The sequence below is a fragment of the Poecilia mexicana genome, unplaced genomic scaffold, assembly GCF_051168715.1.
Source record: "Poecilia mexicana isolate PSO_F unplaced genomic scaffold, ASM5116871v1 scaffold_8, whole genome shotgun sequence".
Classification (NCBI taxonomy): Eukaryota; Metazoa; Chordata; class Actinopteri; order Cyprinodontiformes; family Poeciliidae; genus Poecilia; species Poecilia mexicana.
In genome coordinates this window covers 19,962,258-19,989,127 of record NW_028263377.1, presented here as the reverse complement: position 1 = coordinate 19,989,127, position 26,870 = coordinate 19,962,258, and the positions used below count along the sequence as shown (strand labels likewise).

Here is a 26,870-nt window from a genome sequence, read left to right as displayed (position 1 = left end):
ATATTTACTAAAGTTTGGGGAAAAAAAGTCAGAAAAAAGAAAAAGTTTGTAGAAAATCTACTACTTCATGTAGTAGCTCAGTAGTGGCAAAGCTGCTCATGTGAGCTGGTAGACAAAACAACAGGGATAATTTCAAGCTTGTACACAAGCACAGATGGTCAGTAAACCAAAATTAATAACTTTACACATTCTATAAAAATAACTATAGAAAATAGGAGTAGTACAGTGGTATTCTAACAATTCATAATTCACGCAACTCTGTAAATTTATTCAACATGACTAGAGTAGAATCTCAATTGCATGACAAAGCTGGACACAGAATAAATATTTATTTAGCTATTGTGCAGCAGTGAAACAGTTTATAAGATGAAAACAAAATGTAAAATTAAAAAAAAAAAAATTAAGAGTTATGGATTCATATTTAATAATGTGCAGTAAATCAGGGCATCTCACATCACCTCATTTTCTCTAGCACCAACTTGTATTTACAGCTTGTGCACTGGGCAATATTACAGATACAACCTTGAATCACAGAGATTATGAATAAATAATAAAAGGAAAATCTTTATAGATATGGTCTCTAGGAAACCGGTTTTAGATGATAAATTCACCTCTACTGCATGCAGGCTGGACACTAACAAAGATTTGATACAAATTCCTTTGTGACTTAATGTTTCTATATATACAGCAAGTAGAACGTTTTAAATTTTTATCAGTTAATTAACCTTAAGAGGCCCTAACAGCAACAACAAAAACCTTTGTTAATATTTGCTTTTGTTTGCATCTCTAGTCTTGATCCATATCATAAACACACGGGTATCAAAAACACCGCATAAAGAAAACTTGCAAGCCTGGATTATTGCAGTTTTCCCAATCAGCCAGCGTGCAAATATCTTGCAGGCGTACCAGACGGGAGCTTCTGTTAAAGTTCACATTAAACCTCAGACAGAGGAAGAACAAAATTGATTTGACTTTCACTGTGATTGCTGATTTGGGTGCCTGACCAGTTGCTTGAAGCACATCAACTGGAGTTCTCACTACCAGCGTCTCTGCAGTTTCGAGCAAATGGTACACAAATAACGTCCAGTGAGTGACAGCTCTGCAGATTGAAACACTTTACTGATGTAAAGTCAGAGGAGAACGGCCGTGCCGTTTAAAACTGACAGAGACCGCTGTGGGTAAGATAACTACACATAGAACCTTTGCCAAAGAGGAATTTTTTTTTTAATATACCACATGAACAACCTTAATGAGCTACATACCCAACTTCTCGGCATTTGAAGGGGTTTTATGGATATTTCTAACTGCTGACCGTTCGAAGACCAAGCATAAACTTGTAATAAAGTGTTTTATTGAAGCCTGTATTTTGCGTAGGCTCCAATAAAAACCAAATAAATGTATTTTCATTATGTCTTATGACAATGGGTGGTAATCATAATCCTCGTAACAGGAAAACATTTTTTTTTTTTTTTTTGTGGAAAATGTGGGAGACACTTGATTTTATAATTAAGTTCAAAGAAGCAGATTTGATGCTAGCAACAACAAATTAATGAAAACTAATTTTGATGGCCCATTTTACTTGTTTGCTAAATGAGGACATTAAGTGATTCAGTTTTACGAGAGAAATCATCCTCTTTATACTGAATAAAATAACTGCTCAACACCCCATAGTTGCCATTGTCTAATCTTAATTGTGGTGACATGGACTGTGTATGTTTTTATTTTTTTTTTTTTATTATTGTGCATCAATCATTAACAGAAAACTGATTTTTTTTTCTAAGTTTTTGTTTCAAAAACAAGGTAAAAAAAAAATAGTCATAGAAACTGAAACCCATATATGTTTCTTTGATGTCATCACTAATCAACCCTGCTTTTCCTAAGACAGAGCTTTGATATCTGGGCGGCTGCTGCTATAAATGCACTGGAGCCCACACTATTTTTCTTCTCCCCACGGATGATGATGACTTCTTCTATAATGTTGTCATACTCAAGGTTCACCCTTCTCTCTAACTCTTTATCAAAACATTTTCAAATAAAAATAAAAAAAAGAGATTCCCCAAGCACGTGATTTTCTGTTTTTGTTCTATCATTTCTATTTGTAAACTTGCAGTATTTCAAAATGCTTCATGTTAGATTGACTTATAATTTATAGTATTTACATTTTAGATTAAATTAACCGCAGTCAAACACCAACACATGGAGCTTAATAAAGCTCAACTAAATTAGATATCTTTTTGCTCATGTTGCAGACTCAGTGTGGGTATAAAAGGTGTTACATTTTTTTTTTAATTTACAATGACATCACAAGGGAGTTATGTTGTTTGCCAGAACTTTATGGTGTCTGTAATATAAACGTCAACATAAATTTATCCACATGTGAGGCAATGATAAGGAACCCTCATGTATAAATGAATGTGCAGATTGGATAATGTAGAGAACTACATAATTAATGCACTGCTAAATCCCACCAAAAGCTGCATGCATACTTTAGAGACAGTCTCGAGTGGAGACTGCACATTTAATGAGGCTGAAATCCTATAAATGCAATGCTTATGTTGTGGCCCTGAGTCCGTAAGCAATTTCTTTTCAACTTAAATCAACTAACTAATTTATAAGTGCAGACCATTAAAAAAAAAAAAAAGTGTCAACATTTGAGAATATTTTGATCGTGTTTTCCACTCATCCGTCTCACATGTGTAGAAGATATGCTCCCCTTTTAATCAATCCAGCTGTCTGCAGGCGCCATTTGCAGCACGCATTTTAACCATGCTTTACACTATAACCTGTAGAGCTTTTTTTTTAATGCCTCCCGGTTCTTTTTTTCCGCATTTTAAAGCAGGCCTGCGGTGATTGAGTGCTGTGGTCAGACTGCTTCCAAAACACAGGAGACGTGCAACCTAATATCGTTCCTGAACACTTCCCATGCGAAAGCACAATATATGAAGATGCAGAGTCAGAATGGCCTGCTCAAAGTTCATGCATGTTGTTCACGTTGTGTGTGACCACCAACTGCATGCACAATTGCATACATAGTACATTTATCAGTTTAAATAGGTGTGTAGGAAAAGGCATTTCTTATGCCAACCTACATCTTTGACTGCCTGTCACACACACACACACATATATATATATATATATACATACACACACACACAACCATTCTAAGCACAAGAGATAATGTTAAAGATGTAGTAAATCTGTCAGTGTGATGGGCTTAGTGCATTTGCAAGTGCCATTGACATTTTACATCGCACTCATCTTATGCATGCAATGAACCGTGGAAGCATCAAATGAGGAGTGTTAAACGATGCACATCACTTACAGCCTGCAGTTATTAACTGATTGTAAATAGTGGCTCTGTAAGAATTGAGCTATAAGTAAACAAAGGGGAATTCTCAGGATGAGTTTTGCATGAAGCATACAGATTCTGTCTGCAAGAGGACCGAAATGCATCCGCTCGGGGAACAGGACCGCAAATATGACTGATAGCACAAAAGGTTGATACATTTTTCATCGTGCTCCTCATTGCTTACTTCCTATTGTTAGCAGATGGCTGCTTTTGGTGGAGATATCAATTTTCCTTGTCATTAAATTTAGCTTATCTTGAGAAGTGAAGGGTGAGGTAAATTTTTTTTTGTCTCTAACCTTGACAGACAAATTGAATAAGGAAACTTTAATATCTGCCACATAAAATAATGCTGCCTGGTGATGGACAGGCACCAGGGTTTACTCATCACTCAGCCAGTGACTGCTGCGGAAATGTACCATCCCACTGCATGACACTGCAATCATGGGGTATGGTCTAGAACATTGTATAGTTAACTGATGGGTGGATAAAATAATCTAACAGTAGACAACAAAATGTCTTAAAATTATTAAATGGACTGAAGTATAAAATACTGTACATTACAAACACTGTCAAAACAGTTATGCCCATTTGTGGGCAAAGCTGTTGAAATATCACACAAGTCATACACACAAGTTCACATTTTCATTTTTCTCATTACCTCTGAAGGAGTCATACAAATAAACAGTTGCGTTAATTGGACGGTCATGAAACACATTTTCTGACAATGACATGTACAGAAGGAATGATGTAATCATATTCTAACGTAGCAGGATATTTAACATTCATTGACCTACACACATTAAACATATATTACTTAGGCAAGCAAAGTTACAGAATCGCTCAGAGCAGAAAGAGCATTTACCATTATTCTGCTTCAGCACACTCTGGCTGGCTCAGGCTGGGGCCAGTGGGGCAGGAAGCTCTGTACACACTGAAGTCTGATGGCTGTCGGCATAACACAGCGCTTGAAGTCCTCTGTGCTTCAGCTGGGAAGAAGTGGCTTTGTAACAGGTCGACGTACACCACAGGGGGCGGCAGGTTTGTTGTTTGGTGTGAAGCAAACGATTCTGGATTCAGCACTGATGACACATACTTCCCTCTTGGCTTGCCTTTAAATAACACACAAAAAAACCCCTGGCATATCTGACATCAGCATATTGGTCAAAAGTGGGCCTTTCGCCAGGAGCCACCTGCAGAAGTGACACACGATTTAGATGAGATTCAGCAACAAACAGGGATGATTCAAACGAAAATTTCCAGGAAACTGGGTTTTTGGTCAGCCTCCCTCATATTAAAGAGTCTGAGCTTCAGGGTTAGCAATGTTATTCTTTCATTTCTGTGACAGCAAATGTAGGATGGATTATTAATTAAGCATTCATCATAGTGACAATGATTTAAAGTCTGTAGTATTACACTGTTCCATTACAGTCTGTCTTGGAAAGTACAGCCAGGAAGCACACTGGTTCAAATGCTTTGTCATTGTAGTAAACACTAGGCACTCGTATTTGAGTCCGTACCGTGTACACGGGCTTTCAAAATTGGATGCAAGACTCACTATGATTATGAAAAATCTCTTCTCACTAGCAGAGACTGAATTGAAGCTATTCATATTCACATCCATAATGACAAAAAACAAAAACAAAAAACAACCAAACATCAACAGCAGCAAAAATGACAGTGGCATCTTCATGTAGATGGTGTTTTTTGGTAATGGTCAATGTTGTTTGTTTGTACTTCATGTAATAGATATTAGATGTGTAATGACGAAATATTGTTATACTTTATATTTCTGTAATTTTATGTTTTTGCTTTTTTTTAAAAAATCTTATATTTCATGTTTTGTCTTTGTTAAGCACTCAGATCTTTTTTGGGAAAGTTGCTAAAAATAAATTGAATTTGCTGAAAATAAATGTAATATTATTTGAACAAGAGGTTATTGCAACTTTTGCATTTCTGTCACTTTGCTTGCCTGGGCAGATTTACTAATTTACAAGTTAACTTGAACAGCACATCTGTGGCATTAAGGGACAAAGTCATTTTTTTAATGATCTGCAATGGCCTCATTCTTTTACATCACTAAAAGCAGATATTTTAACAGGCGTACACTATTGAGCATCATGATATATGCTGTGCCATATATGCCACAAAATATTCTCTCTGAAAACAGTCTGTAAAAAATATGTTGTGTTTGATTTATGTTAATTTAAATTACCCACTTTTTGCTAGAGGATAATTGTGATGGTGAATCTTGCAGCCTTTTCAGAAAGCACCGTCCTCTCTACAGAAAGTTCAACATTTCTGGCAATGAAAATAAAGTTCACTCCACCAAACAATGTTTGTAGAGTCGAAAGCTTTGACGGTGCTTAAGATAGAGCAGCTGAGCAAATTATCACAGCTTATCTGACAACAGAGGCCAAAAGCTCTGATGGAAAAGTAACCCATTATGTGTCTGTGGCAAAGTCTTTGCCAGCAGCAATTACATTTAAAATAAAAGAAGTCTAGCAAACACATGGAGGATGCAAAGGGAAAATATGGCTGTTAGAATTGCTTGCAAAGGTGTTGGAGCACCTGTTCAGAATAAACCTCAATAAGAAATTTCTTTAACATTCTAAGCCTAAAGAGATTTGCTTGATTTATATAGACTATTTTTTTATGCGAATATTTTACTTAACTATGCTCATGGCAATGGAGTGTGTACCCTGATTTTATATAACAACCACATTATACACTCTCCAGCCAAGAGAAATGTTGCCACCTGAATTTAAAGCTGCAGTATGTAACTTTGATAAAAAAAAGTATTTTTTTTTTACATATTAACTATGACTGTCACTGTCGTGACAGTTTGAGACAGATACTCTGTGAAAACATCAGAATCCTCCACCCCTTCCCAGTGCTACTATTGCCACCTACAGAAATGCACCAGGAAGGTATACCACTGTCAATCACTCGTGTACGAACCACTCAATGTACTAATGGTGGAGAAACAACTTGCAGTTTCAGAAAAACAGTTTGTCCACCGTCATTAATGGCCATGCTAACTAGCTTGAGCATTCCTGACAGACTCTGCGATCGAGAAGAAGCTGTAGCGCAGCAGAGGGTAAAGAGGGAGGCGAGAGGGTTGTGAGCAGCGTACATACAAGCATGATTGACAGCACAAAACCTTCCTCCTGGCTCTGATCGATTGTTTCAAATTAGCACTAGCACTGGGAAAAGACGAGCTCGATTTTTTTCACAGATTATCTGTCTCATTCAATACGGTCATGACAGACAGTTTTAACAAATATGTAAAAATAAAAATAAAATTTCATAAAAAAGACATACTGCAGCTTTAACTGAGCAAATGGATATGAATCTCCTATTGGATAGTTACTGCATAGACAACTGTCTTCCAGCTGGCAATAAGTTATTCAACTGATGCAATGAGTAGCTTCTCATTTCTTCAAAAGCCATGTGGAAAGACGCATCCCTATGTCCGTGGAAAATATGTTAGAAGTTTCTGCAATATACTTATTTGTTTTCTCTATTTGATGCCAATGATTTGACCCATCGTAAACAGACTAACATAATATATGTTTTGAGAACCATCTATTAGAAATTGGAAGGACAGTTGGTAACCTTCTTCTTTGAGGAAGAAATGAGGTTGGAAAAAAACCCAGAAAGACAGTGATCATCAAGTGTTTGGTGACATCAAATCGGAGAAAAACAGTAGCAGAACTCAGAGGAAAATGCGTTATTTTCAAAATATGTTAGTGCTGTTGGGTGTTAATTAGAAAAATTTAAAGCTCTGTAAGTAGTGAACATATCCAATGTTTATCCTTCTCAATCTGGTTGTTGCTGAATAAATTGGAACCCCAGCACTCTAGAGAATGGTAAATTTCCCTTTAGGTCTTTGGTACCTGCCCTAAATGAGAGGACATTTTTTAGATGAAATGATGACTTTAGAGAAATAAGAAAATTGCATATCTATTCCCATTGCACAACTGACAAAAATTGAAAATTTATTCACAAGTGAATAAATTATCATGATTCAAAAGCTAAGTTCTCATGTTAGAGCGTAAAAGATGAATTAATTAGTCTCACAGCTTGAGGAAATAAACTACTTTGTAAATCTGATGGTATCTTTGCAGTCATTTTTTTTCCTGCTTGCAAGATATCAACACTGTGAAGTTAGGTCATTAGATGGGTATTATCTTTCACTGATGTCTATGCATACAGTGCCTTGAAAAAAGTATTCATGCTATTTCAACTGTTCCACATTTTGTTAGTTTACAACCACAGCCTTCAATGTTTTAAAATGAGGATTCTTGTTTGATATGCAGTAGTGCAGAACAGTGAAATGAAAGCAGAGGGAATTTTAAAATAATTTAAAATTTAAATTGAAACCCCACAAAAAATTGAAAAGAATATGATCATTTGAATGTTGGCACTCTGCAAATAAGATCAGGGAGAAAATAGCCATCAAAGTTTCAAAAGAATGTTCCCCAACCCTGATCAGCTACATGGTGGTGTTAAAGGCTGTTCATTTACATAACTTTGTAATAATCCCTACTCCCCTCACTGACTGTCAACAGGTATTACTGGGAAGATGGGATGACAAAATTGAGCATTTGTCTGGCTTATCGAGTTAGAAATTTATATTTTTGTAAGTTTTCATATTTTTTTTCATTTTCCATAAAGCTGTGAGATTCTGTCTTAGCGGTTTACCATTTTAAGTTAGTTTATCTACTAAATGAAAGCCTATTTTATGGTTTTAATTGGGACACCAAGGAGACACTGGTTTTGACAGTTGTCCATTTAAAAGCAAGTTATTTAGAGTAATTTATCATCAGTATTCTAATGTAATTTGTGAGTCCTTGCAGTTCTGAAGAGATCATTTTTTTCAAGACAAACATTCATGGTGCTTTCTCAGCTTTTGTTTGCAGTCGTCTTTTGTTTTTAGTGTCACCTTTGAAATGAAAGCTTTGTTTTTTTTTCATACACATTGTTGGTGTGCAGAGTCTTTCCAGTCTCTGCTGAGCACTTACATTTTGGGCATGACAGAGACTTTGCATCTCTAAATGTTCATGCTCAAGCACGGTGAACCTGTTAACTGTGTCTAGGGTTACATGTTGGCCAATAGCTGCTTCGTGCATACAAGTACAAACAAGCCTGTAAACATACATAGTGATGATCTGACATAAGGTTTTGAGCAAGAAACCAACTGCATGTGAAACAGTGGAAAGAATGAAGCAAGATTTATGCCTTGACTTCGGTTAAACCTGAACTAATTTTTGTTGTTAATGATGTTCTCACAAATTTATTAACCAAATTTCAAGAATAAATCAGCTACATACCAAATGTGTGCATCAAAGTGTACAGCACGGGATGCAGGTTATCAAACATCCACAAGTACTAGATGTATGATTTAGACCATCTGACGGAGGATTGTTAGATGCAACTACTAAATAAATAATTTTAATTTTTTACATAAATATGCAAGACCTTCAGTAATGAAAGAATTAAAGTGTGAAAAAGATAAATAATTTAGCATCCGTAGCATCCGTAGCATCCAGCACGCTTTCCCTCATTTCATCAAAGGTGCTTTCAATTTCACTGAGAGCAATGGGTAGCACATTTGCATGTATGAAAAGAGGACCATGCCCTTTCACCTCTTAGAAAGCGCACAACACATAATGCTTTTCAATGAAATGCAGCCATTCGATCATAGCTCTTGATAAAAAAAAAAAAACCTGCTTGTTTATAATGTAATTTTCATGGCAAAGTTTTTGTTCCTTTTATTTCATGTTGTCTTTGTTGCTGAATCTAGCTCTCACATCTTTATAGATGTAATTATGCTTAGATATTGATCGTTTTAAAATATGACTAATACGGGGGGGGGTAAGCCTATATTAATGCTTTTAAAGAGCAGAGAGAGCTGCAATTGAGCAAAACAAGTGTGAATGGAACTAAAGTCCTTAATTGAGATAGAAATTGATGTTGAATGTAGTATTTATGAGCCAAAAAAAAAAAAAAAAAAAATCAATCAATCAATCCATGCAAGGATACCTTTGGAAAGATTACATTTATGGCTGTACATGTAGGATAATTGAGTTATTTAGAAAATCACATTTTGGAACAAATAAACGAATGTTTGCATAGTCTGAGCACAATGCATATCAAAATATTAACATGCAGGGAGCGTGATTTGACAAAGTTTCCATGAATTGGTGCAGCTGCACATCACGTGAGTTGCCCCTTAATTGTCTTATTACCCACAGTCTTCCACTCAGATCTGCTCCTTGCGCACCCTTCCTAGGTGCAGGAGACACGTCTTCAACTACTGCTGCAGACACTCAGTGGAGGAGATTTGCATCTGCTTTCATGTGAAACTTCCCCAGTTCTTTAATAGTAGTTTCTCTCCTAAAATAGAAAATTACTCTACATATTGAACTGTCAGAGACTTTTCTAACTTTAGTCTCCTTGGCAAAGCCCTGGACCTCATTAATTTTGCATATTCAGTTTTTTTTTTTTTTTTTTTTTTGTGAATGCAGTGATGTGAAATATGTAGACAAAAAGATAGGTTCATAGAAATCAAATGCACTTGCAGAATATGTTCAGCTTTGCTGTTAAAGTGTGCTGGTTTATGGCTAGTGATAATTTTTTGATGGTTGTGTTAACAATTCAGAAGCTACTCTGGCACTGAATAACATTAGTACAAAGCATAAAAGAGAAATGAGATTCTTTGAGTCTGAACTCAGGTGTATTTCTGAGCTAGAGGGGTTGTTAGGATCTTACAACACTGGGATTTTACCCCAGCTGAGATATATTTAGATCTTCTTGTGAGAATTGTGAAATTTGCTGAGAACAATGCAATTATTGACATGGCTGAAAAAATATTAGAGTTGTGGTTTTTGGTACATTTTGCTATTTATTAAAATTGAAACAACATAACACTAAAAGCTGTTAAACAAGGAAGTTGCAGATAATATTGACAGGTGAGCCTTTAATAGCCAATTTTGTCATAGGTTATGAATGGTACTTATATATCCAAGATCACAGCTGTCCACAAATCAAGTGGGAGATTAGCAATAACTACTGACTTTAAGTTAGTTTAAAGTCAAACACCAAAACATTTTGATCAAACCCCTTTGATTATGTTACCTTAAGTTTGAAGCATTGGAATTATTTAATTTGCAAATTTGGTGCATACTCTTTCTGACATGCAAAAATGCCTTAAAAGTCCCCTTCAGCCATTTAATGAGTTAATCTGTAATTTTGGTTCGACTGGCACAGAGTACTTTTTTCTTTAAATTATTCTTCCTGTGCTAAATTACCAGATTAGATGGTTGGAGAGAAACCCAGCAGAGTGTTGATAATCAGGAATACATCCTCAAGCTGTCTTGCTCCTCCTACGGTTATAAATTTAAAACAGAGAGAAAAAGGAATAAAACAGGAGAAAAGAGGCAATAGGGGCGTATCAGGCCAATTCAGCCCGGTGTGAGCCATCTAGTCCTCTACTCCATCATGTACCTCAGTTATTTAGGTTCTGTGCCTTAAATAAGGCCCTCATGTAGCGCAAAACTACAAAAAGTCCCAACTTTTACATTCAGCATACAGTATAAAACTAAGATCATTATGAAGCAAGTTGTTGCTGTTATTTTGTGCATCTTCAAAACTTCAGTTTCTGTGAGTTATATTCATCCTAAGGCCAGAATATTTTGGATTGGGGTGCTAAATGTTTTCCAGGTAGGTCGAGATCTCCAAACAGAAGAATCTAAAAACTAAAGGTCTACGTTCAACCTCTAACATCATTTTAATTTGCATGTTTGAAGAAATACATTGGTTTTGGCGTGGTTTCCATACTTCACACAAAACACACAACTCACGAACTGTGCCTAACACGTATACGATATATATGTGCTGTAGCCTGACGATTGCTTTCCTGCACAATTCTGCTCGATAAAAGTCTCATTTCAGACAATCGGGGCTTACTCCTATTTACTTTGATTTCTCCAGTAGAATTTGTACCAGGCTAATCAGTGAACACAAGAAGTTTTGAACAATAATGTATATTTTCTGTGCTGTTTTAGAGTTGTAGTCTGCTTGCACACGTCACGGCCAAACATTGGCGATTGGGTAACAAAACTTCAACGCAAACCAGGAAGTAGAGGTATGGGTTCCCCCCACCCCTCTTTTAAGCTATTTTAGATATATACAGAACTTTTATGACAACTGAAGGTAACAGTTACTTGATTTTGCAATGAAATGGCACCATGTGGCTGGATAATACATAATATGAGAAGGAGCAGAAAAGAGGACGCGCAACCTTGAGATGTACAAAGAAAATAAAGAGGACGTTCTCAGATTGGGAAGATGGTTGACAGCTTTTCAAAGTTAAAAAAAAAAAGAATTTTTGGTACAAAAGAAAACCACATACTCTTGGACACAAGTTGAACATAGAAGAAGCTCTCAAAAAGTTATCAAATTAGTTTTAAATCAAAGTTAGCAAGTAAACATTTAGTACAGCTACAACATCAACTCTACTTCTTTTATTTCTACTTCTTGCAAAAAAGTAGGCCCTTTCATATAAGTGCACTTAAAGCAGTACATCTTTTATTTTTTACATATTTATTTATGCAGTTTTGTATTTAGTTTCTCTTTTTTGCTGTTGCTGCAGATGTTTTGCACTGTTGCATTAGGCACTGTTGACATTCAGATCTTCTGGTTGTGAACGAGGGTGGGGGGGCTCACGCCCTTGTCGCCCATATCAAAAGCTGCTACTGTCTGGATCTACAAAACTTAAAAACGTAATGTATACAACACCTACCTATCTTACAACTTCCTGGCTGATATTTGAATGCAATTAGTTACAAGCTATGATCTGGGTTATTATTTTTTACATAGTTCAAGCTAGACCAATGCAGGAGAGTCCTTGATCTAATCCCTGATCCTTGTTGGTCATTGAAATATGATGGACAGCATATTCAGCTTATTAAACTTATTCAACTGGATTTCATCTGCTTAGAGGTGGTAGGTCAATCAGAAAACGATTCAAGATGTTGATGGAAGAAGGCAAAAAATCAGAATGGACCTTTGTCGAATGCCACATTTTAGAGAGGCAGAATCAAATGACAACAGGTCTATCCTAATGAATAAAATATCAGACAAATAAGATGAAAACTAGTCCTATATAAAGTACATGAAATGAATTCTTAGGAAAAATAACAATTTGGCATCATAATTTAATTTAATTTCATTCAAACATGAGTGTGTTTTTAGTTTGGAGTCACAGCTTTAACAAGTGGGCAGCTCACCAGAGATAATAGCTATAGAAGCTTAAATGTAAAATCTGAAAGGTTTCATGTACAAACAGGTATTTCATCTTAACAGAAGGACTGAAACAGATCACAATACTACTGATATTTATGGTTTTGAACAATAAATCAACCACAGAGGACTATGAAAGATCTTGACGAAATATAAAAAATGTACCTTGTGAACTTATATGCACTGAATATATTAACAATGATGGCTTACCCTGAAAGCTCAAGGAGAGCAGGATACATGGGGAATATTCAGTCTGAAGGCTAGAAAAGAGCATTGTCAACCCTGTTAACAGCCGACCCCTAAAAGCAATGTCTAGTTACATGTTAAGACTTAACTGGTGGAAGCACTTCCTCGGTGCACTCCATCTACCCCAAGGAGATTGAGTGTGAAGATAATGCACCAAGAAGGATGTCATAGTCGCAGCTTAAGCCTCCACTCCCATACCAATGTAGTCGTACTCTGGAGGCATCAACAAGGTGTAGGAACAAGAAAGTGATAAATCTAATACACACTGACTGAAAGCTCACAGAGTCTGAAAATGTTAGGTGAAATTTCTTTTTCTTCTTTTTGTGCACGAGTTCAACAAGAGATGCATACTCAGACTCCAGGTGAAAGTGGGAGAAAATAAAATATTTCTACATTTTGTTCTGCTCACGTCGGATACAACTCAAGAAATCAGTGGTCAATGTCTCGCCGTCAATGATTGTTCATGTCATTAAAGTTCCACCGAAGACTTTAGGCCAGACTGTGTTGACAGCCTTATACTGATGACCTTGCGTGACTGAAGCAAACAAAATGTCATTATGTATGGGATGTAATATTTCTTTGACAAGGTTATTTTATGGGGTCACACAGGAAATGAAGATGTCAACATGCTGTTATCAAGTGATAATGTAAACAGATTTTTTTCATGCTTGTCAGATGTCATAAGACTGCAAGACAGCAGACCTGCAAGACCCTTTTGGATCATATAGACACTAAAGTTTTACGCAATAGAACTCTTATTCACAGGTCTCCCATTGTTTAATTGTGAAAAGATGCAGAGTCATAAATTACAAGCACAACTCTCCATTATTGTTCAGCTTTGAGGCAGCCTCAGAGTTCTCGCATGGTAATTGTGTCCTCACACTAGCAATCAAGAAAATGTAAGTTGACTTTAATGAATTCCTTGCTCTTTATGGGCAGCGGGGCACCCACAAAAGCAATGCGTTCCCTGCAAATTATCAAGATTCCCATGCATTTTCACATCACGGTGGCATCAACAGTCTTCTCCTGATTAACAAAGGCCTCTGCTTCTGACTAAGACTTCCATAATTGGAGCTCAAGATAATTATTAGTTGCATGTGTTTTTTGGTTATGCACTCAGAACACTTTAGAAGACTAATCAGAACAGCATGATACATTATGGTGGTAACAGAATACTTTGAGATACCAGAAGTAAAGCCATGTTTTTGAAACAGTGTTTAAAGCAGCTAAGATAACCGACAACAAAAAGGTTTACATCTTGAAACTGATAATTGTTGAGAGCTATGTTTTTGTTTTGTGCTTAACAGCAGCAGCATTTATCAAAAGACTGGGATTAGAGTTTGTTCACTCAAGAGTTGCATCTTCTCACGTATCAGGCAATTTAACTTTGTTCCTTGAGTCTTACTATTAAAGCATCCAGTTGGAATAATGTGCAAAATATTGCGTTTTTGTCAGTGATGACATATGATGCCAACAAACAAGTTCTGTTGCTTTTGTTCAACAGCAATAGTTTATTCTCAAATGGACACTTGATCCACAGTTTATGCAACAAAGGACCTTTGATTACAAACTGACTTTAGTAAGCATATAAATCAGTGAGGTGCAGTCAGGGGATGCAGGTCAGGCAGGGCCTCCCCTGTCATCATGGACAAATAATACATAATTCATTTATAAAGATATTTTCACCCTGTGGTTTGTACTATAAAATACCTATTTTTCATTTAATTTAACCAAATCTGATTATTTTTTTTTCTTCAAAAATCACTGAATTTTCGCATTTTCCCATTCAAATGCTCAGAAGCGAAGCCGGTGAGGCAGCAGTGAGCTGAGCCTCACCTGGGATTGCGCAACCTCTCGCTAACTGCACCGGTTGCCACTCTATGAGAGCATGCTCCTCCTGTCTGTACGTCGCCAATAAAATGGTTAAAAACATTTAATGTATGAACTGATTTTCCATAATTTAGCTTATGTATTTAATGTACTGCGTTTTTATTGTCACTAACTGTACTAGCCATATAGTAGCTGCGCTGATACAGAGAGCAAGAAAGACATGGTTTTGAGTTGTACTTTAACGGTTTCTCCCTTTGCTGTTAAGCACAGCACGAAATTAATAATATCTACATGTCTAAGTTTGATTGAGATAACGGAATTATTCTGCGGCGGCAGCGCAGCTAAGCATCACATGTTAAAGAATAGTCTTTTTGCCCTCCAGCATTGTACGCATGCGCAAAATTTCCTTAAGTAAACAATAACATGCAGGGGGTCTAGATTTGCAAATCCGATTATAATTAAGTCGGTGCCTCACCTGCTATGAACCTCACCCTTCATGTCACTGATATAAATATAGCATTTGAAATTCAATTTGAGTATCAGAATGATTGATGAAAGGAGTGACTTTGATCCTTGTATAGTTGTTGGTGCCAGAAGGACTGATTTGAGTATTTCAAAAACTGTTGATTTTCTTAGTCATATACTGGTTTAAATATAAGAAAATATCCAGAGAGAAGTCTATGGATAAGAAAATACCTCATTGAGGTTATAGGAGAAAGAGACAGTAGTTGAGATAATTGAAAACCCATACTGGCTTATCTAAGCTATCACTGCATCAATTTCTGAATTAACAATATGTCAAACCTTGAAGTAGAAGGGCTGTAGTACAAATGAACACACAGTGTCCTGTCAGTTAAGGAAACTGAGGCTCCATTTAGAACAAGCTTTCCAAAAACTTGTAAAGACATTGTCTGGTCCTATAAGATTTCATGTCAGTTTTATTAGCCAGATGGTAGGAGAAGCCTTTGGTGTAAGCAGATCATGGGTCCAGCATAGTTGGTAGAAGAGGTTTCACAGTTTGTGGCAGGGCTGCTGTAAACAAATATTTTAGTAATTGAGTATTCTATTGATTATTCTACGATTAATCGAGTAATCGGATAAAAAAATTTGAAAGAATAAAATATTGGTAAATCTATCATAGCAGCAGTGTTACTATTGGATATCAACATCAGTCCAATTTTTAATATTTGAGCATCCCTAACAATTACTTTTGTTGAGACCCGGATGATATGAAATTTATTTTCCGGTTCATCTGTAAAGCTACCCTTACATTAGCATCAACTACAGAACAGCTGCCCGCAGTGTTCAGTCTATCCGCTTACCTATATTAACAAATTTAAATTACTACCTTTTACTACCCTGTGGAAACTGTAAATAGAAATTACATTTAAAGCACTAAGCAGTGTCGTCAAAGTTTCCAAATTTTAGTAATAGAACAAAGTTTAATTTCCTGTGCAATTGTAAAAAGTACAGTTTGTATCACACTAGTTGATGTCATACAAGTCATCGATATCCATGGTTTGGTCTGAAAGAGCAAGTTTTGATTTTAACTAAATCATGCTCCAGATGATTTGCTTCTCATTGTCCTGTTGAAGGCATGCTGATTGGTAAAATTAAAGGGTGAGGTTTGATTGTATTGCAAACCACCTCATTCAACCAGTGACAGGGAAAATAACCAGGAATCATATCCTGAAAAGTCACAAATCACAGCCGATACCCCGTTGTATCATCAAAACAAGGCGCTTACACACAAATATGACTGGCAATATTCTCAGGCAGACAATGAGCACACCTAACTCAACATGAGCAATGATGAGAAACGGTCAGTAAGGAGTTGATTGCAGAAAATGATGCATTTAGTAAATCTTAGAATTTTACTGTTAAATGCTTGGGCTGTTATGTTCTGCAGGCGGTTTCTTCCTTCCACATTAAGCTAGCACTATTTGATTCTATTTTAGCACTGTGTTCTTTGGTGGGAGTCTGACTGCATCTCACATAATGACTTGACAGTTTTTGCATCTTGCAACAGCTCTCCAAATAAGTCATATTGTGAGAATTTTTATTATCCATAGCACTTTTCTTTTCATTTCTGCTGAATCGTTTTAGGGCCACAGGAGAGTTGGAGCTGGTGCTGAAGCAACTTATGTCTTGAAGGTCACTGAAACATGCAAAGGATGTCCGGGTGTGTGTGTCCGTGGGTGCCGACGAGGTTTATTTGACCTCTCTTTAGACAACACTCTAACTTCATAGGACAACCATGAGGTTTACACCTGTATAACTGGGTTTATTCAGCAACTGAATAAATTATAAATAAATTAACATGAAAATTATTTACATTTTGTCTGTAGTATTTACAAAGATGTTTGAACATGGAAAATGGGGAAAAGAAAAACGAGAAAAAATGCATCCAAAACAACTGGTTAGTTCAAAAGTATACTGATTTAATTGTGAAGAATTTTTCATGCAAGTCGTCACATAACAGCATCGGATCTGATACATAGATCCCAAAAGAAAATTACAATTTTTTTTTTTTTAAATCACAGGACGCAAAAGCTCATAGACATTTAAGATGAAACAACTTTTACTGGTGTGTTATATTTATCTTTTAATACATACATTCAGAACAGTTCTGTGAAAAGGACGAAAATTGAAAGAATTGCACAGCATTTCACCACACGAATTCAGCTGATGCTTTCTCCTCAACCCCATGTAACACAATAAAAAATGTACTTGCAGAATTTTTTTTTTTTTTTATCTGATGCTCGCAGGACAAAAACTCCAGTTTTTTGTTGTCTGTTATTTGAATTCAGAAGGACTTGTTGTGGTTCTGAAGAGTTGGATGTAATGACACACTTTTGATGCGTACCTCTGCTAGATGGTTGGAGTTAAGATTCCAATTGCTATGCACAACTGGATTTTCAAAGTCGGGACTTTCTCTTGAATGAATGCTTGGAATCTGCACTCTGGGGGTTAACAAGGAGGTCCCGCACTGTTTAACAATTCAGTCCATGCTCGCCCCACGTGACGACGCATGCAATAGGGCCTGCACTTGTTTATATCTCTGGATAAAGCATCCCACTGGCCGCAAATTAAGCATTCAGGCTCAGCATCCTTGTTGTGCTCCAGTATGACGTGTTTGGAGTACTAAAGCTCATCCTGCGCCATAGGTACACCATGATTGTGTTTTTGAGCTTCATGCACGACTTCTAAAGCTGTTAGATCCTTTGACTCGTCATGAATACACATAATTTGCACTTGATTTAATAACAAATCCCTTCTTTTCTTCAAATGAGGGGTTTATTGATTGGAACTGATTGCAAAGAAGTCTCACCTACGATTTAGAAAATGGTGAGAAAAATGCAGTTTCTCCGTGATTGTGACTGGAAGAAAGGTCAAATTAATCAGAACAATTTTCAACATTTCTTTTGGAAACTGTATTACTTTAAATAAGGATGCTTTCACACCAGGTCGGCCTGGCTAAATCTGTTTGATTGGGTGAGGATGCCGAAATATTCACTACTTCACCAATTTAATTTGGTTCACCTTCACTCTGCACAACTGAAATTGAATCAAGCTTCCTGGACAATATCATGCAGATCCAACCACTACTAGTTTGCTGTGTTATCACAGGAAGCTGCCAAGTATGATCAGCCTACGGGCATGGCAAGCCACTTTGATGTTGTACCAACAATTGCATATTCATATTTAAATCACAGATAACTTAAATTAGATATTCTCCTAGTAAGAACTTAGCTTCTCACTAGATAGAAAGTATGCCTTTGTGGGTAGACACAGCCGCAAACCCAATACAAATAAATAAAAAAACAAAGTCATTTGTCTGAGGAAGAATAATGTTTGAGATAGCTGACATTTTCATTGTGGATGGTAAAATGCCATTCTGCATATATGAAATATTGATTTTCACTATGTCGAAGTGATAGTGATTCATGAATATCTTGTTGATTTTATCCTCATTGGCTAGTAAGGTACTGAACTGTCAGCAGGGCTCTCTTTCTCTATTTCTCTATCTTTCTCATATAAAAAAAACTTTCAAGATGTTCATCTCACATATTCTTGACGTAGAAAGCATGCCTGGCGTAATTTGTCGACATCTCTGTTTGGTGTCAAGCTCTGGGCTGCAGAAATCATTAGAAAACTTTGGAGGTGTGCAGCTGTAAGACAGATTTTGTGTGCTGACTTTTTCATCTTCATCACAGAGTCCGTCCGTCTGTACCTCCAAACACTTGGAGCATTCGAGCATCTTGAAGGTGGAATTGGACCAATATCCTAAGGAAGAAGGGCAACAACTGTGGGGGACCTACGGTGAGGGGTTTTAATCTGCAGTCCTATAAACTCCATCTGGGTAAGTGCTGGAGCTCTCTCCACATCAAACGTGAATAGATTACATGACGCCTCTAAATTATTTTATTGGGCTTCAAAGTCAGCTAAATCCTTTGTGAACTCATTGTGTAGCTTGATCAGTCTATCGGAGAAATGTGAACTTGGGAACACAGCAGGCCCGACTCCCAAGAGCAGCTTGTGCACTTCTTTCTCTAGCTGCAAGTAGCTGTGAATTATGGGATATGCACTGTGATTGGTGTGAGAGCTGTGTAGATTACTTACATCCATAACAGACATATTAAAGTCTCTTACAGGCTGGACACAGTTGTTGGTGTTAAAGTGGCCAAAAGTATAACCAAGTTCCTATAATGTAAAATTATTACAAAAAATTAACAATTTCCTGCATTTGCTGACAAGAGCCACATACGTACTTACTAAACTTCTTTGCATGTTCTAAACTAATCCAACACTAGCCAGTTAAAATAGCTGCAGCCATGATACATTCATAGAATAGCACAAACATTCATTCTGAGTCCTGGATCTGAGGCACAAATATCAGAAGAAAAATGCAATTCAGTGAGGTCATGAGATAATCACCAATCACTTGGTGAGCCTCATTAAATATATAAATATATATATCCTTCTCTCCCCCCCCATTCTCAAAAAATAAGCAACTGTGCTTGAGCTCAGTTGGTTGTATTCATCAGATCAATATAGCCAGCAGCCATGTTCTCTTTCACATACTGAACGTTAAAATATTAGTGTGTATCAGATGAATTAATGGATCTTATCATCAAACAGAGAAAAACCAGATCATACACTTTAGAGAAAATTCCTCCGACAACACATTACATGCATAATTAAGCATAAGATCTCAGTTAAGAGCCGAGAGGTGAATCTCTGAGGATGATCCAAAAAAAGACTCATGTCATATTCTATACAGGGTTTTAGCACTTAGCGCTCCGCTTTATAGTTGTTGTCCTAGGATATTAATGACAAAGAGGAAAACCAAGGCGTGACGTTTCTATTTTTTATCATATTCCCTTTCTTTAATTAAACACATTTTATGCACATCACTGAAGAAAGGTCTATAAAAATGGCACGTAAACGTGGAGATTATACTGCACCCTCATTGTGTCTTTGGCTAAAAATTGTCCCCGACTTTGAACTTAATGCTGGCTTTTTTTGTGAAATACCAAAGCATTGATTAATGCATCTGTACGGATCTGAATTTTCTCTGAGTTTTGTTGCATCCCTTTGAATCATCCAAAGCCAGGCTCTTGAAATAACCATTATATGGACCTCTGCTCTCCTATGGGCAGGCAATGAAAGTGGCTGCATACAAATTAAGTATCAGCGAAGCAAAGGGGGAACACAGTGATTGAAACCACACTTGCATAATCATGCTTTTGGGTAGAAAAATACCAAGTCATTAATTAAAATGAAAATGTTTAATAAAGCACTGCGCAGGTGTATCAGTTACAGATGAGAGATGGGTGATAGGTAATGAACATTTAAATTAAAACTGTGGAGTTAGGACTTTGATCTAATTTATGAAGGAAGGATTAAATCCTGCTGCATTGTTTCAATTATGGAAGGAGCAACAGAGTCAAAGATGCCAGCAGAATCGAGAAAAAGTAATAGCTGAAGTTCCAAATGCTCTGAAGCAAAGCGTAGAACAAGGACCTGGTTTCTACCAGGCATCCAAAAATGGTTACACTGTAGTCAAATAAAGGATATATATTGTCGGTAACACCACTCAAGTTGCTTGTGGTCTTTAAACAATGCTCTGCTGATACAGGGGTCAAAGTATGCCAAGAGAATTTCCCCCCACACCACAACATGTCCACTAGCAGCCAAAACTGCTGATGTAAGGGTGGATATATCAATGCTTTCATGTTGTCCAAACCACATTCTGGTCCTACATATTAATGTATCACTTTAAACTGAGCCTCACTAGACAAGGTAATGTTTCCCAATCCGCTGTTGCCCAATTTTATAGAGCCCGTGGGAACTATAGTTTTCTGTTCCTCACTGGTATGGCAACCTGTGTGGTCATCTGCGTTAGGGTACGTCATGCTTCATATTCCAAGGTGGTATGCCACAAACCCTGTCTGTAGCAAGTTTTTGTTTGACCGCCAACATAAGCTAAACTGACAGTCTCTCGAACAATTCTTCATAAACTTGACTATCTTAGTGGTTTAGCAATTTCTGATGCTTCGTTTGAATTTAGATAAGTGGTCTTTACTTCATTTCATTTCATAAATGCATGGAGTTTCTGCTATCTGATTGGGTGATTTGCCATTTGTGCTTACAAGCAATTGGACACATATTTTTAATAAATTGGCCAGTTGGTGCATACTGAATTGATAAACAATTTTCTTTTGCTGAGACAGCTCTGTGCATAGTATACATACGAGGAATCTTTGTGGGTCATGAATGGACAAATTTCTCAAAGGTTTTAGCAGAGTGGAACTTGGCTGACAGGAGCTACAATTACTCATATCGACCTATTTAGTATCTAGATTGGCCATTTTGTTATTTATAACTGTTGGAACATCTTCAGTGTCTCAGAGACTGATGCATGTTCTACATCTACATCAAATAACTTCAGAATGATATCAAAACAATATTGTCAGAGCTGATGGGAAAACAAATTAAACTAATATAGGGGCATACTGAAAAAACTACAAAGACTTGAAACTAGGACTGAGGTTCATCTTACAACAACCCTAACAACAAAGGAAGGACTTAAAATAGAATCATATTATTGGCCATCAAATGGGCAGACCTAAATCCACATGAGAATTCATGACAGTTCTGGAAAATCTGTGTCGACTGACGTTTACCATCCATTCTGACTGAATTTGAGTTACATTGCCTTGTAGTATGCCTAAATGACTGAACACAAATACATCCCGCTCTTTTCAATCATTTGTTTGCAGTTTTTTTAATTCTTTTTCTTTCACCTCACAGTTATCCATGACTATCTGTAGTGAACTCACGTCATTCATCCATTGTATGTGCAGGGTGGGTGAAGGTATCGGTGCCTATATCAAGGCATCATTAGGCAATAATGACCTTGGCCATTTCCCAAGTCCATCAAATGGACCTATCACACCATATCCATAAATAAATACATTCAAGATTGTGGTTGTAGTGTGACAATATTAGAAAAAGTTCAAAGGGAGTGAATACTTTGGTAAAGAACTTAAGCTCTTTAAAGAGTTATTGAGCAAAAGAGGATAATCTCATTCAACATTGCAATTGTATTTTGTACAAAAGGCAATGCTACCAATGAGGGAGACTGAAAGAAAATCCAAATGTTTATCTCTGAATGTTAATATCAATTATTTTAAAATGAACTGAAATGATTTTCCACACAACAGTGGATCCGAAAGCTATATTTTATTATTTTTCCCCTCAAAAATGAGGAACTGCAGATAGTGTATAAAAACTTTGTCTGTATGAAGGAGTAGATTTGTTTTACAGGCTTACATAGATGTCAAATTAACAGCCCAACACTCTCAATCCAGTCTGAATACATTTCACTCTTCTTTCTACATTTAATTGGGGTAATAAATATTACTGCGTTGAAAGTTATACACAGTGATGGCAGTGTTTTGTTTACATTCATTAAACAATATCTTATCATGTGAAGCATGCTGATGAAGTTCAATAATTATGCTAACAGGGTTTGTTGTTGTGTTTAAATTAATTATGTCTGGAAATAAATTCATTGTCATTGCATTGGTATGCGTTTAATAGCCAAATAAATCTTACCTTTTTGGTGTCCCACTGTGTCACATTGGGAAGCAGAATAATTGTCAAAGCCAAAATTAATGAAAATATTCAGCATTAAGAATGTCACATTAATTTTACAAAGCATTATGCAAGCCCACAGGGTGTAGCATAAACCTGTGGAAAAAGAATGACTAAGTTATTTTGGGGCAGGGGAAAAACAACTTCTCTTGATTTGTGAAACAATTGTTGTGAAATAAATTAGGGTGAAGAGCTTGCTAATTTCCAAATAAAACAGAACAGAGGTGCTGCTCCTCCTGTTTTGCGGTGGTTCGAACATTTGATAAGTACATCGTCAGAACGGGATGTTTTGCACACAGTAGACCTACAAGGCAGTAAGGCATCCCTAGAGAAATGTTACCTTTTGGGACATTATGAATGCTTTGGAGTCTTCCCAAAAGAGTTGGGGATAATTGAGTTCTCAGTATGTTTACCGCTGTCTCCACGACTGGGTTCATCAAAGTACCAAAACCTGCATGAATGAATTATTAGTAAAAGGTTTAACTGAAAAGAAAGTGTGTATTTGACTAGTAAGAGTTTGAAACTGTTGATTTAATGTCTATAAAAATGTTTTTTTTATGATTAAACTATAATCCAAAAACTTAAAAAAAAAAGGAATACTCCAAGCAACAAATGTAGCACCCAGTACAAGTAGCTAGATATTAACCCCCTGTTGTTGTGAAGGTCCTCTGGGCGGGGCCCTGGGAATGTTAGTACTATCACTACTAAGCAATTACTGGTTAACAGGAGAACAGTTTTAATCTTTTGTATTTTATTTGTGATTTTTTTAATTATGACAGTGCCTCTAAGAAATAAAAATAGTGAAAAGAATAATGAATTTCAGCTTTTGATTTTTTTAATTATGGCAGTGCCTCTAAGACACATATGTCAGAGTCAAGGCCCGCGGGCCACATCCGGCCCGCGAGAAGGTTTTTTACGGCCCCTGGGATGATCTTGATTTATTATTAGAACCGGCCCGCAGACCGCAGCAAGCCGGCACCCCGTCTGAAAAAAAATATCTTCCTTATTTGAACTGTAAGTAGTTCTTTAAATGTTCTGTGAGATGATGTACTTACCCATGTATCCATAACAACCGGAACTTTCAATATCCACCAAGTTATTGCCGAAATATACCGTCTATTAAACGAGTGCCCCCCGGATTAATTACACTCTCTGCAGCTGCAGCTGCGAAGTTACCGTATTAACCCGATACTTGCTGGAAAGTGCAACGTCTCCAGAAACCGTTGGAATTTTTCCACTTAGCGCTACGTGTGGCGGAATTACGGTACTGCAAATTTAGATGTGTCGCCGGCGACACATCTAAATGCCTTGACTCTGACATATGTGGATTAATAGAGTTTTGCACTTTATTTTATTGTATTTCAATCCAATTATATTTTAAAAATATTACAGTTGTGTCTGTTGAAAATTAAAGATTACTGACAGAGCCATAAGAAAATATTGCTTTATTTATCTGATCATATTGGAATATATTTGTTAGGTTTTCAGTAGGTTCAATTAGGTTCACTAGACTATATGCGTCATTTAAAAAAATTTCAATGAACATTCGATCAGTCCGGCCCTCGGCTTGTAGCTAAATTTTTTATTTGGCCCTCCATCCATTTGACTTTGACACCCCTGCTCTAAGACATAAAAATAGTGAAAAGAATAATGAATTTCAGCTTTTAACCTTATGTACACTAAATTAAGACAACTAAAATGTTTAACGTCAAAAAAGAAAATTGTAGATAAAATATATTAGGACGTACAATAAAAATTAGATACGATTTACAATGTGTTTCAACACAGGGGAAGATGAAGGTATTAGTAATACAAACTAAGAAATAAAAAAAATGAAAAACAGAATATCACATTTCGACAAGATAATTCCCCTTCAAATTCAGTTCAGAACTTGACCATTAAAATAATAGTATTTTACTGAATTAAAGAAAAACCAGTTGCAGGCCTGACATGCACCTTGTGTTTGTGGTCAGGTCACTTGAAACCAAGCAGAAAATAAATGCACATGTTTTAGTTTACTCACAAATCCTTTGGAGTTTGCTTAGATGCGAGGGATGGATGAGGCCTTATCCGTGACCACGCAGGTCCCACTCCACAGCCGAGTTGGAATTCACTTCACATCACAGGCCACATGAAGTTCACTGGGAAAATTCGTCCATTCAACCCACAGCAGAAGTGTCCAGAGAATTACTTTCGATCTGTGCGATAAAGGTCTTCGTGTAACTTCATAAGTCTGGCTAAGATTAGTAAACACTATGTACAGTCTACAATAGCTCGCGTAAAAAATTGCTAATGCTAACTCGCGATTAGCGTTATGCACTTCTAGCATTTCATTTAAGCACATAAATCATTTACATCAAGTACTCACACATCCGAAGGCTAGACACTCCAAAACAAGACTGTAGACTCTGCATCCACAGGTATTTTATGACCATTTCCCGCTTTGTTAGCATGGCAGTCGAATCTAGCAGGCTCAGATGACCTTTCACTTGCCCCACTTAGGTCCCGCCCTCAAACATATGATTGGATATTCGGTTTACATCAACCAACGAAATAGAAGAAAATGCCAGATTGACAGCATAACATGTTAGGTTGTAAACAGAACACATTTTTTTCGATTTACGTTTCAAACTAACTTGCGGCAAATAAAGTGGCTTAAATCATTTTTAAAACTATGAAAAATTAGTAAGTATTAAGTTAACTAGATTTTATGGTGCATTTAACACAAGTTGCAGCATTTTAATTCACTTTTAGTATATTTATCATCAATTACTACTTTTAATAGTAGTGGATTTATATTTTAGCCTCATTTATCTGAAATTAATATTTTAGACAGGTCTACAAAGACAAAAGATCTGATGACATAAACATTTCAGTTCAATTGAAACAAAATTGAACCTTTGTTGATCCCAAAGGTGAATTGTTAAATGAATAAAAGAAAGAAATTTAGCTATTTAGTCACAATAGTACATGCAATGTTTGGTAAGCACCAAACACTTCACGTCATCAGAAACATACTATCTCCACTTTGAGCCATGGTGGTGACAGCATTATGCTCTAAGGATGCTTTTCAGCAGCAGGCGATGAAAGAATTGCAAAAAGTCTTCTCAATAAAAAAACATATTGATAAATCCTCACTGATAATTTGATCCAGTTTTTCATAAGACTAAAATATGGGAGATTTATTTTCTACACAGAAACTACACAGAAATGGTTAAAAGAAAGCGAAACAGATGTTCTAGAGTGCTCAAATCAAAGGCCCGATTCTCAATGGTATGGAGAATTTGAGTCTGGACTTAAAAAGAATTGTTCATACTTGCTCCCCAAGCAACCTGACAGAGGTACACCTGTTTTGTAGGGAGGAAAAGAAATAATTGAGACATACTCACACAAACTCAGTGCTGTGATTGAAGCAGAAAGAGCATCCAGGTGCACTAAAGGAGGTGGATATTTAGGTAGTAATTTAGTGTGCCTTTTACACTAAATTAAAAGATACACTTTTAATTTAGTGTACCTCTGAGCAACACCCTCAGTCAATCGGAGGGTGTTGCTTTGGTTGTGACATTGAATAATGCATTTTTCACCAAATACATTATTCTAAGTTCCATAAAGTAAGGCATTTAGAAGAAAGTGCATGAGGTGCCTGCTCAACTGCTGGATATAAGTGATGTCTAGCCAGATCAAATTGGAGAAGCTTAATTTAGACATGTAGACATAGCAGAGACAACTTATTAAAGTTCAACCCAAGCATCAAACTGGGAGAGAAGGGAAATGGCATCAGTAGCCCTCAAAGCAAAGCTATTTGACTGTCAGTAGACAGCAGGGGGACCTTGCCCTTACATCCCCATTCTCCACATGTCTTGTCTGCTTCATTCTACAATTGTGCTTTCATATAGGCAACAGTATTTAAGTCTCAAATGTCATCATCATGACAGGGTGTGTTGCAAAATTTGGCGTGTTTCATTTTTTCTTGTGA

At 36.6% G+C, this 26,870-nt stretch overlaps 1 protein-coding gene across 4 annotated transcripts in view; it reads right to left on the bottom strand.

The window, feature by feature from the left end:
• kdm8 (lysine (K)-specific demethylase 8) overlaps positions 1 to 25,397 on the bottom strand; it is a 105,558-nt gene extending 80,161 nt beyond the window's left edge. Inside the window, exons 1-3 of one of the 4 annotated variants that reach the window (XM_088007653.1) lie at positions 25,263 to 25,397; positions 24,918 to 25,092; positions 4,212 to 4,539 (exon numbers count right to left, since the gene is read on the bottom strand). The gene's annotated coding sequence lies outside the window, so the exon portion shown is untranslated. The remainder of the gene's footprint in view (positions 1 to 4,211; positions 4,540 to 24,917; positions 25,093 to 25,262) is intronic. The other 3 variants (XM_088007654.1, XM_088007652.1, XM_088007655.1) reach the window with 3 other exon arrangements.
• Positions 25,398 to 26,870: the final 1,473 nt, after the last annotated feature.